We start from the raw sequence: 11,740 nt of genomic DNA on the forward strand, positions 1-11,740 counted from the left end.
ATCCAAAAAAAAAAATCAGCTCAATCTGAAACTTCTAACCCCGTTAAAAGTGATTTAGAATGTGGACCGTCGATTTTTTACCACTTTTTATCACTAATTTGTAAATCACTTTTGATGGATTTACAAGTTTCTGATTGAGCTGATTTTTTGTGAGGATGATCTTCTCATCATAGTGACCATCCTTGCAAAAAATCAGCTCAATCCAAAACCTCTAACCCTTATTTTGAAAAACGAAAGTTTTCTTAGACGGTTTCTCAGATGGCCCTTGAACTGCCCCCATATATATATATATATATATATGTGGGTCCCGTTCAGCAACAAACATTTTGGCAAAACATTTTTCAAAACATGGGTTAGAGGTTTTGGAATGGGCTGATTTTTGATGAGGATGATCTCTACGGTGAGGAGATCATCCTCACCAAAAATCAGTCCATTCCAAAAGTTCTAGCCCCAGTTTACAAGTTGAAAAATCATGGACCGTCCATTTTTTGTAAACCATTTTTGATGGGGTTAGAAGTTTTGGAATGGGCTGATTTTTGGTGATGATGATCTCCTCACCGTAGAGATCATCCTCACCAAAAATCAGCCCATTCCAAAACCTCTAACTCATGTTTTGAAAATGTTTTGCCAAAATGTTTGTTGCTGAACATTTCCCTATATATATATATGACTGATTCAATAATTTTGACAAAACACATTGATATCTTAATGATTTTTTCCCAAATATTACGTACCAACCTCCAACCCTTGAACGTAAGTCAAAGCAATATGGGAGACAATTTTTAATAAATAAAAAAATTCCTTCTCCGCAAAATAATTTCATGCAAAATTTTTGTATTGCATGACATCTGAATGCAAATGATTTGTAGTGTGCCAAGAAGGGCACAATTTTTCTTAGCTTTTACTTCGCCCTAAATCCTTCTTCAATCTCTTTTTTCGAAAGGATACAATCTTAGTTGATCGACTTCGGTTTTTTAGGAATTCTAGGTTATTTTTATTAGTTGACATAGGTAAAAGAATTTGCTATTAAACTGTAAAACCCCGAATTTTCAATTCATATCTCGAGGAAAAGATAAATAGTAGAATTTTAAGAAAATCTTGAAAGTGGGACTTAGGGATAAAACTTTAGGATGTTTCTGATCATTTTTAATAGAATCTGACCTCACCATTGGATTTAAAATGATCTAAAAACATATTTTAGCCTGTAAGCATGTTCAAATGCGAGTCTAAATATAAAAGTTACAAAATCCTCGATTACTGAATCGGACAAGGTTAAAATAGTAAATTTTTGCTAGAGTAAGAATTATTAAGATTCGATTACACCATTGGATCCATAACGAAAAATTATTAAATATGGACTATTTATATGCCATTTTTGGAGATCAAGAAGTCGAATTATCATCAAAAATAAAAACGACGTTAAATTTAGGGGTCACATCAGGCCAAAAATGTAAATTCTTGATAGAGATATAATTTGTAGAAATTGACTATACCATTAGATCCGAAACGAAAAATTAGGCAAAATAGAGTATTCATTTGTCAGTTTTGAAGTCCGGATGACCAAGTTATCGTTGATCGAAACAATAGGCGAAATATCGATTTCGTCCCAAATTTATATAAATAAAATTTTTTAATTTTGTTTTTCTCTCATCTTCCCCAACTCATCCAAACAGTTGAGACATATAAAAAATGAAAAATTTATTTTTCTTCTGATTTTCCTCCTTAGATCCTTCGCAAACGGCTCACCGTTGACGACCGTCTTAGAAGGAAAAAACATCCGCAGCTTCGACATCTACAAAGCCCACCCAATCTCTTTCCATTTCACTTTCTTTTTCATCCAATATCGTCAAAAATCAGTAGTATTTTTTGATTTCGGATTTCGTTTGTTTCGGGGTCAAACCGTCTTTCGACGCAGAAGGGAGAAACGTTCGCAGCCTCGATATCTACAAAACCCAGCTAATCTTTTTTGTTTCACTTTCTATTTCACCCGATATCGTCAAAAATCAGTCGTATTTATATACGGGAATTTCGTAACTTCAACCTCGAATTTCATCCGTTTCGGGGTCAAACCGTCCTCCGTCGCAGAAGGGAGAAAGGACGACCACGTCGAGATCTTCGAAACCACTGAGCCAATTTCAAAAATCAGCCGCTTCAAAGTTCGGTCTATCTCCATTTTCGCGTCGATCGCCTCGATTTTCGCACACACGCTTCGATCATTTTGCCTAGACATTGTAAGGAACTCTCAATTTCTATTAGTAATCGTAGAGTGTGAAAATTGCATTTAGGATTTTATTGGAAAAATTTGGATGTATTTCCGATATATAGAATTCTTTTGTTATTTCAAAAATTCACACCAGAAATTGCATGTTCGAAATGTTTAATTGTATTTTTAACAAATTATATGTGGATATGATATTTTAACGGGTTATTTCCATAAATTGGGTCTTGTGCACTGCTCGAACCTCGTTTTGAAAAATAACTTGTATTTTTTTTTATATTATTGATAAAAATAAATTCTTTAGTTGGAAAATGTGATTTAATATTCAATGAACTCATATTGAGTTGATGAATATCAAAAAATTGATATTTTATTGAAGAGATGGAAAACTGTAAAAATCGAAAAAAAGGAAAAAAGGGTATGAAACGGTAAAATGTTAGAGTCATACCCGAGGGGTGATGTCTGCATTTTACGTTATTGTGTTGTGTGTAGGTTGGTGAATAGATATTCAGGGATAATATTACTGGTTGCATGTTTATTTACTTTCTGTTAGCGCGAGGCGCTGTTTACGTTTCCGTTATGTTATTTATTTTAAGTCAGGTGGTCACACTTGCATGGTAGGAAACTGGATATCCATTCTCAACCTTGTATTGTTAATTTCTCTTTTATTTTCAAATGAAAATAATATATATGTAGCTATTTTGTGAGCTGTTAAAGAGTTTGTGAATGCCTGAAAGGGATAGTGCGTCATATCATCCGGAGTGGTGTACTATCCTGGGATGTACGGTAGGGACCACCAAGCTCTTACGTGGTATGGGACGCGTATGAGAGTGGAGTCACAACTGGAATCCGGGATATTCCTCTCCATCTTTACCAGTGAACTTGTAATGTAAAGGTGGTCGCATACGAATGGTTTGTATATTTGGGAATCACATGTACGCCTGATAGGTATAGACGAAGATGATTGGTCAGTGATCACTAACAATCTATAGTAGTCGAACGTTCTGACACATCGAAAAGAGATCCATTGTTTACGGTCACGTCAAACAGCCAGCCTAAACCGGATAAATGGTCAACCAAATGTGGTAAGTGCAGCAACCGACCACAAAATCAGGAACTAAAAGCCAGAGAAGAATTGTAAGATCATGTCCCGACTGGGAGCGATCCAGTCGTGAATCCCAACTCTCTAATTCCAATACTCCACCATTGTGTATTATGTATATGTTACCTTATTTTGATATATAAACTGAAATGCATGTTTAATGTTTCCATTTGATCAATTAATTTGTACATAAATAAAATGCTATAGTGAGTACTGTTGATTGATGTAATGTCAGTTTTAAAATGTTTAGTTGCTCATCCCTGGCTATATGTACCAGTTTATCGTAGTTTATTCTATAAAATTTTATATTGTTAAAATGTTTTAGTATGTTTATTCATTAATGCTAGGATGGGTTATTGGCAGAAATTGTTTGTTTCTTTACTGGGTAACCATTGTTACTCACCCTTTCCTTCTCTATTTTTTTAGTTTCAGATTCAGAACTTGACGAATGATGATCATCTAGTTGGTCAGATAGACAACCAGAGTTTGTCACCTTGTAAGTACTAGGGCTATACTCCCTAGTGGTGTCAGTTCTCCCAGGTATTCTTATAGATTCTGTCTTGAGTGTTAGGATTTCTGTTAGAGTGAGGAATTTTGTATAATCTTGTATTATGGTTATTCTTCTACACTCTGATCTTTCGTACGTTATTAGACTTATATAGGTTTCCGCTAGTATTCTATTTTATGTGTATATATGCAGGATTGTATGTCGTTTATTAGGTGCAGGTTATACGCCTTGGAATGCTAACAAACAGAGGAGACCATGCCGAAATTTCAAGATGCCACCTAATACCTCGAGATCTGACATGGGGATTTGTGTTAGTGTTCGGCGGGGCGTCACATAAACATTGAGATATCTCAAGTACTCACCAAAAATGTGGAGGGTCTACATATAATGTAAAAGAGACAGTTCCTTTAATTCTTTGATGCCTGCATACTTTACGTGTTATTCCTTTTGGGAGATCCCATAGAATCAAGTATTAGCATTATCAAGTGCTGATTTTGTAACTCAACCTGATAGTGTAACTCAAAAACTCATTGACGTGGCAGGTGTAAGAATCGTAGATTTTTTCTCTCAGGATACACAATTGCACATATTTTATGGGGATGTGTAGTTGTGCATCCTGGGGGGAGAAATCTACGAATTTTGCAAGGTACATGTTAGTTGAGTTTTTTAGTTACCCTATTAGTTTGAGTTACAAAATCATTTCACTCATATCACCCAATATTGTTTTCTGAGGAAAAAAAATGAATAATGATTTTCTAACTTGACATCTTCACTTGGTCAATACTCGAGTGACGTACATGGCATGGACACGGAACTATGAAGATGTGCAATTGTGTATCCCGAGAAAAAGATCTACATCAGCAGTAAAAAAATATGGATTCGTTGAAAGCCAACCAAGTCAAAGTACAAGAAGATCCTACCCTATCGACCCAATGTGGATCCACCCAATAATGATTCCCAACTAGATGGGGACCAAAATATAATATTTTACTAACCTTTATCATCTATCATGAATATCTTTTTAAACGATTAGCATATTCTCACCTCAATTATATGGTTCTTCTTCTTCTTTTTTCCCCCCTTTTTTACCACAATTCTCCTAAAAGCAATCGACTGGGATGTTTTCATCTCATTTCTATGCCTCTTTCCCCCCATTAACCATAATTCCCCTAATAAAGCTAAATGGGTTCACACGGCTCTGATTTCCACCTAACTTTTGGCTTCTTATGATAGTTCAAGGCCTAGCCAATGCCAAATTTGATGATTTTGAATGACCCAACTTCATAAATCAGGTTTTGGGTATAAAAATGTGGAGACTAAGAAATTAAGAATGGAATTGTCATATTTTATCATTGGAGGTGTGAGCTAGTTTAATCGGTAAAGTCTTTATAGGTCATGATCATTCAATTTCCACTACCACAAAAATTATTGATCACATTAAAACAGGTTTACCCAATGACAACAACAAACATTTAAACTGATCAAAATTTGAGTAGTAGAAATTTTAATTTTAAATGAATAATAGAAGAGTTTGTGGGATGTTGTCAAACTTACATATCTATACTATTATAATGAGAGAAGGGTAGGTAAAGTTGAAGCAAATCTACGTTATGAATTTTTAGATTATAAAAATGTCATTATATAAACACAATTCTAGGTCCCACCTTTACTTCGGTTATGGGGGATAAACATCTCATTCAACCTTTATTATATTTACTATCTTTCCTCTTTTACCCGTTTATTATGTTTCTTCTTTATTCCTTTAATCTCAAAGATTTTTAATAATATCCCTCTAATTTTATTATTTTTTCACTTTTACCCCCCTTAATCCTAAAGAGGATGCTCATGCCATAGACATAGGCGAACTCTAGTTACATTTCAAGACACAACATGAATAAAATCGAATTATTTATTTGAAATTTCCAATTAAAGTAATATCATAAACTAATTATAAATATAATTGAAATCTTAATTTCTGTAACTCGTGTGAAAAAGCTCATCCCACCAGCCAGTCCTATGTTAATTCAAATAAAATTGGAGAAATTATTTAAAACAACTTAATTTTGGTTTTTCTTGGTAAATGCCCCTAATTTTTCGACAACTTAATAACTCAATTACTGAAGTTCAATTACATAATTGTTTTAATATATAAATTTACTCATTTATTAATGGGTAAATTACACTTTGACCCCCTATAGTTTAGCATAATTCCATGTAGACCCCCTAACATTTTGACAATTGCACTTACCTCCCCTTTCACCTAGTTAAAATTGAGATATTATTTTACCATTTTACCTTCTCATTTTATTTTATTTTTATGATAAAAAGATAAATTTTTAACAATAATTAAAAATTCCATACACTCATACGTGCGAACCCATTTTTTTCATAGGGATATTTTTTTATTTAAAAAATGAATAACATTTTAAAATGGGTACGTAAAATGGTCGCTATAAAAATAAAAAACATTTTTTTACGTTTTGTCGATAACAAGTAGATGGAATGGAAGGGAGTAAATGAGCTCCTTAGATATCTAGAACGGTGGTAAGTGCAATTGTCAAAACGTTAGAGGGTCAATATAGAATTATGCCAAACCAAAAGGGGTGAAAGTGTTATTTACCCTTTATTAATTTAAAAAGTGAGTATGACCATTGTAAGCAGTTTGGAATATGATAAAAATTCAATTCGTGAAAAATTCAAATTTTATTCAATCTTGGATTGCATAAGTCCGGCCAAAAATTCAATAAATGGAAAATATGCGACATATGCTTTATACGTGTATTATCCGTTTTATTTTAAAAATTCAGTAATATGATATTGATGGTAATGGTAAAGGTGATGTTATCTTGGTGATGGTAATAATGAGGGCATTGAGGTCAAGGGATAAATCATCGATTTGAAAAATTAAGGTGTAATTTCAAATAAATGTAGAGGGTCATGTCGTTATTGTTATAAAGATAAAAGGTACATTTGTCACATAAAAAGATTGATTCCTCCAACATTTTGAAGCATGGCCACTTCAAAGTTGACTTGTGTCACATGTCACGACTTACAAGTTTACATTTTGCAAACATATACAATAAGTTATAGTAGCATTTTTTTCCACTGAGTTTTATAAAAATTCGTAAAAAAATGCATTTTATTCTTTTGAAACTTAATACTTTCATTGAAAAAAATGAAAAATTCATGAAGTTTTCAAGAATTAAATGGAAAATTGCGAACGAGTACGACATGATAATTTTGGCCTCATACATGCCCTCTTATGTACCTTCTTCAAACAAACAAAAAAGAATAATGATGAATGCATGTGGTTGGGTACGCGGCTGCACATCTTTTTTCTGTGCATCTCAATGAAAACGATGTATGATTCTGTACCCTTGCCACGTAAGTTGCATACCCAGTCTGGGTGATTCATCACGACTCAAAAAAAAAATAATAATAAAATAAAAAATCCTCAAAGTTAAGTATCATATAACTTCTTTTTTTTTTTTTTTTTTCTAAATTCGATAATTTATTAAGATTAACACATGAAAAGATACATTAAAATGGGGCCTAAAAGCCCTCTAAGTGCTTGTATATAAAACAATAAGGAAAAAAACAAAAATAAGGAGAATAAAGAGGTCTGCTTGTGCTTATTGCTTTTATCTCCTCATAAGAAAGACCCACAAAACGACACTGATCCAACCCACATCCATGACATGATTAATTATAGAATTAAACTAATCCAGCCTTTCTTGGAGTCGCGTGGGCTTTCAATGGATACAGCATGTCATTGGTGAACTCTTGCCTTGGAGTCAAGTCAATCTCATCAACAGCCGTCCATTTAAATTCCCTGACCACATTAGCCAAGAAATACTCAATATGCATTATAGCTATACCTGCACCAGGGCACACCCTCCTCCCTGCACCAAAAGGCATCATCTTTATCTCTTTAGTCCCAATTATATCACACTCTTCACTCAAAAATCTCTCAGGCTTGAACTCCAATGGATCCTTCCAAACTTGTGGGTCCCACGCCATCTCAGCTACCAAGAAATTCACATTAGCATTCTTTGGTATCACATACCCATCAATTGTGATTTCCTCTACAACCCCATGAGGCAGCACAAAGTGCAAAGGTGGGTGTCTCCTCAATCCTTCCATCACCACTGCCTTGAGATACGGCAACTTCTGTAGATCTTCTTCTGTCACAATCTCAGCTTCTGTTCCCACCACTCGTTCAATCTCTTCATATAGTTTTTCTTGAATGCTTTGGTTCTTTATCACGTTAGCCAAAATCCATTGAAACAAAGTGGGTGATGTATGAGTACCTGCGTTAATAAATTCGGAAATCAAACTCACCATCTCGCCGTCGTTAAGGTGTCTTCCTCCATCATCTGGAATTATAAGATCCAAAAGTGAATCCACATATGGGACAAGAGAGTACTCTTCATCTTCTACAGCTGATCCAACTTCCTTCATGTTGTTCCTCTTTTTTTCGCGATCTTTAATAAGAGGAATTGTTACATCTTCTTGATCACGTCTCATCGAGTGGAATTGTTTCCAACGATTGCGAAAGATGAACTTACCAAACGACCCAGGAAAGAAATTAAGACTATTAAATTTACCCATATTAAATAGGATAGCATGTTGAGCAGCTTCGATTTGTCGAACGATTTTCTCTTCCAATTTGGCACCGAAACACATGAAACAGAATAAGTTGAACATGGAGTGTTGGAATGGCTCGAGCACCATTATAACCTCACCCTTCTTCGCTTCGGATGCGATCTTGTTTTTCAATATTTGATAAGACCACTTGCGGCCACTAGCCCAAGACTTGATGCGAGCTGGTTGGAGCATCTCGGAAGAGAGATTACGTCGAAGGACTCTCCAGAGAGGACCATAAAGGGCAGAGCTGATAGTATGGTGGTTGCTACTAATGATGCTTCGGGTTTCTGGACCGACAGGACGGTCAGCCAATGCTGCACCATTTTGGATGAGAGCTTTGTGAGCAGCAGAGGTGGTGGTGATGAAGACAGCAGGACGACTGCCCATGTAGACAGCAAAGATTGAACCAAATTGTTTGCGATATTTTATTAGATCTTGCTCTATCTCGGCAAAGGTCTTGCGAAGAACCATGATAAGGTCCCATATGGGTATGGTTTTTGGGCTAGGTGGTAATTTTCTACTACTCTTAGAAGTATTAGAGTTTGAGAGGAGATTGAAGAGGGATTTTAGTGCAACACAGACACACACAGAGACCAAGACTATAAACCAAGTCTCCATGTTGGGCAAGAGTGGAAATGATATAGAGAGAAAGAGAGAGAGAGGAGGAAGAAGAAAGGTTCTTGGATTGGTTACTCCGTGATGTTTTGTAGATGAAGGATGGTTCTCTATTTATAGGGAAGTACCGAGTTGTCGGGGAGGGAAGATTAGCGCCCACCAAGGATGAAGTGGAGGGTTTGGTTGTACTGTAGTAGGGCTACTAGTAATTAATTTCCTTTCTGAGCCGTGCTAAACTGACTATAAGAAAAAAAAACAATCAAATGACGTGGAATCTGCAAATGACAATTGATTTTTGGAAAATGCTGAAGTAAGATTTGACGCGGATGATTCTGTATAAACATAGATTTTTTATCGAGATACGAGTGAGAAGCATCTATGGTTCTATGCACATGATGTCAATTTCAATGTTACTCCAACATGACTCATTGATTTTTTCCTCAAACATTTTAGTAGGAGTGCCAATGGATGGTTGAAAATTCGAATCTTATTCAAATTCGAATTCAAAAAATCATATATCAAATTTTGAATTCGAATAGTTTTATATATTCGAATCTTTATTGGATATGGATTCAAATATTAACATATCGAATCCGATAATATCTGATTTGAAATATTATATAATATATATATAATTTATTTTATTTATTTATTATACAAATAAAATAATATAAATAATATAATAAAAATAATTTTAATAATGAAAAATTAGTTGGATAAGTAAAAAATTATGTATTTTTCATATAAAAATCATTCAAATTCTAATCGTATATTATTGATATCCGATAGAATAATCGGATTTGAATTCAGATAGAATTTTAGAACATTTGTCGGATTCAAATTCGAATTTGAATTTGAATTTAAACTTGGATATTAGATAAAATTTTCATATTCGAATTCAGATATTTCTATATTCGAACCAATAAACATCCGTTGACAGTCCTAAATACTAGGAAAAAATATATTGTTCCTTACAGATTCCACGTCATTTGAGTGTTTTTTAGACAGCTTAGTATTATTCTTTCTTGATAGTCTACTTCTAGGGATTTAATAAAAGAATGGTGATGATCTTACTATCCCACGAAGCACATTGAATCAACTCTCCTGACGTGATAAGTTTTCGAAACGTAGATCTCTACTCCTTGAGATACAAAACTGTATTTTTTCATAAAAGTGTTTATCTCGGGGGGGAATCGTGTATCCCAAGACTTACAGATCTACGATTTTCAAACCTATCACATCAGGAGAGTCGATTGAATGTGCCACATGCAGTAGTAAGATTATCAAAAAATCTATTATTGTTCTTGATCGGCCCAACTAGTGTAATTTTATTACAAAAACTCCCTTGGAATTTGACTACTCCGGAGTCTCACTTTATTAAGTTTCATACGCACAAACCTTACTTTATGAGCTTTGGTACGTTGGAATGGGGATCTGTTTACATGGTCAACAAGCCTTTCAAGTGGATCCTAACCCTATCAAATTGTAGCATTCAAAAATATCTCATACCACGGGATTATAATAGACAAAATTATAAGAATTTAAAAAAATAAAAATAAAAAAATGTTAATTTTCACTTTTTAATTTTTATTTTAAATTTAGGATTCGGTAGCCATCCACTTTCAACACCATCGATCAAACTTAAAAAGGATTTCTTTTTGAATTTTTTCGTTTGAATCTGATTTTTTCAATGAAATCTATAAGGTCTGATCTTGGATTTCCAATTTCATAATCTATGTGGGCCCAATTACTCTTATTAAGATTTGAAATCTTACTAAGTTAGTCATTTTAATCTAATTCACAAAAGTAAGGCCTGTTCCGTAACAAGTTGACGAAGTGAGTTTTTTAAATAAAATTGCCGCTTGTTGGTCTGCTCGTTATATCTCTCTTTTTCTTAGTGAGCTGTGCTAAATTGACTAAAAAACAAACACTCAAATGACATGGAATCTGCATATAACCATATATTGTTTCCTCGTTCACAAGGGGAAAAATTATCTATGAGTCAAGATCCTATCTCATTTCTCTATAGATACGAATGATGTCTACGTGACATAATTTGATTAAAAAATAAATACATTGGGTTTCATGAACAGCTTGATTAAGAGTCTGAGGTATTTTAAAATCAACTAAAGCCTGCAATGTAGATACCTAACTTATTTTATAGGAACAAGATACCATATTAGATCCTAATATGACTTGCCAGGTGGCATACTCAATCGACTTCATGACGTGGATCAGTTTGGGAATTGTAAATACAATCTCTCGAGATATATTTTTTTTATGTGAAAATACAATCATATATCCCGAGACATACAAATCTACGATTTTCAAACTTGTCATGGCAGGGAGTCGATTGAGTATGCCACTTGACAAGTCATATTATCACGACTCAAAAATCTATGGTTCCAGGCAGATTCCATTTCATTTGAGTAGTGTCTTTTTAGTTTTGTATTATTCTTTCTTGATAGGCTATTTCTGATGATTTAATAACGATTCAATTGACTTTATGGGCGGCTAATAATACTATTTTAGTCATCATTTAAATATAGAAGTAGCTTTTGCCTTGTATTGACTATTGACCGCTATTATGTCTTGGGCTTACATAGTAAAAAATGCTGCGAGACCCAACAGTTAAGTTGGACGTTTTGTA

General features: G+C 34.1%; 1 pseudogene; it reads right to left on the reverse strand.

Annotated features, from left to right (window-relative positions):
- Positions 1–7,542: 7,542 nt before the first annotated feature.
- LOC147389332 (cytochrome P450 89A2 pseudogene) lies at positions 7,543–9,093 on the reverse strand (annotated as a pseudogene).
- Between the last annotated feature and the right edge of the window lie 2,647 nt (positions 9,094–11,740).

The sequence above is a fragment of the Akebia trifoliata genome, chromosome 12 (assembly GCF_017979445.1).
Source record: "Akebia trifoliata isolate Shusen 1 chromosome 12, ASM1797944v1, whole genome shotgun sequence".
Taxonomy (NCBI): domain Eukaryota; kingdom Viridiplantae; phylum Streptophyta; class Magnoliopsida; order Ranunculales; family Lardizabalaceae; genus Akebia; species Akebia trifoliata.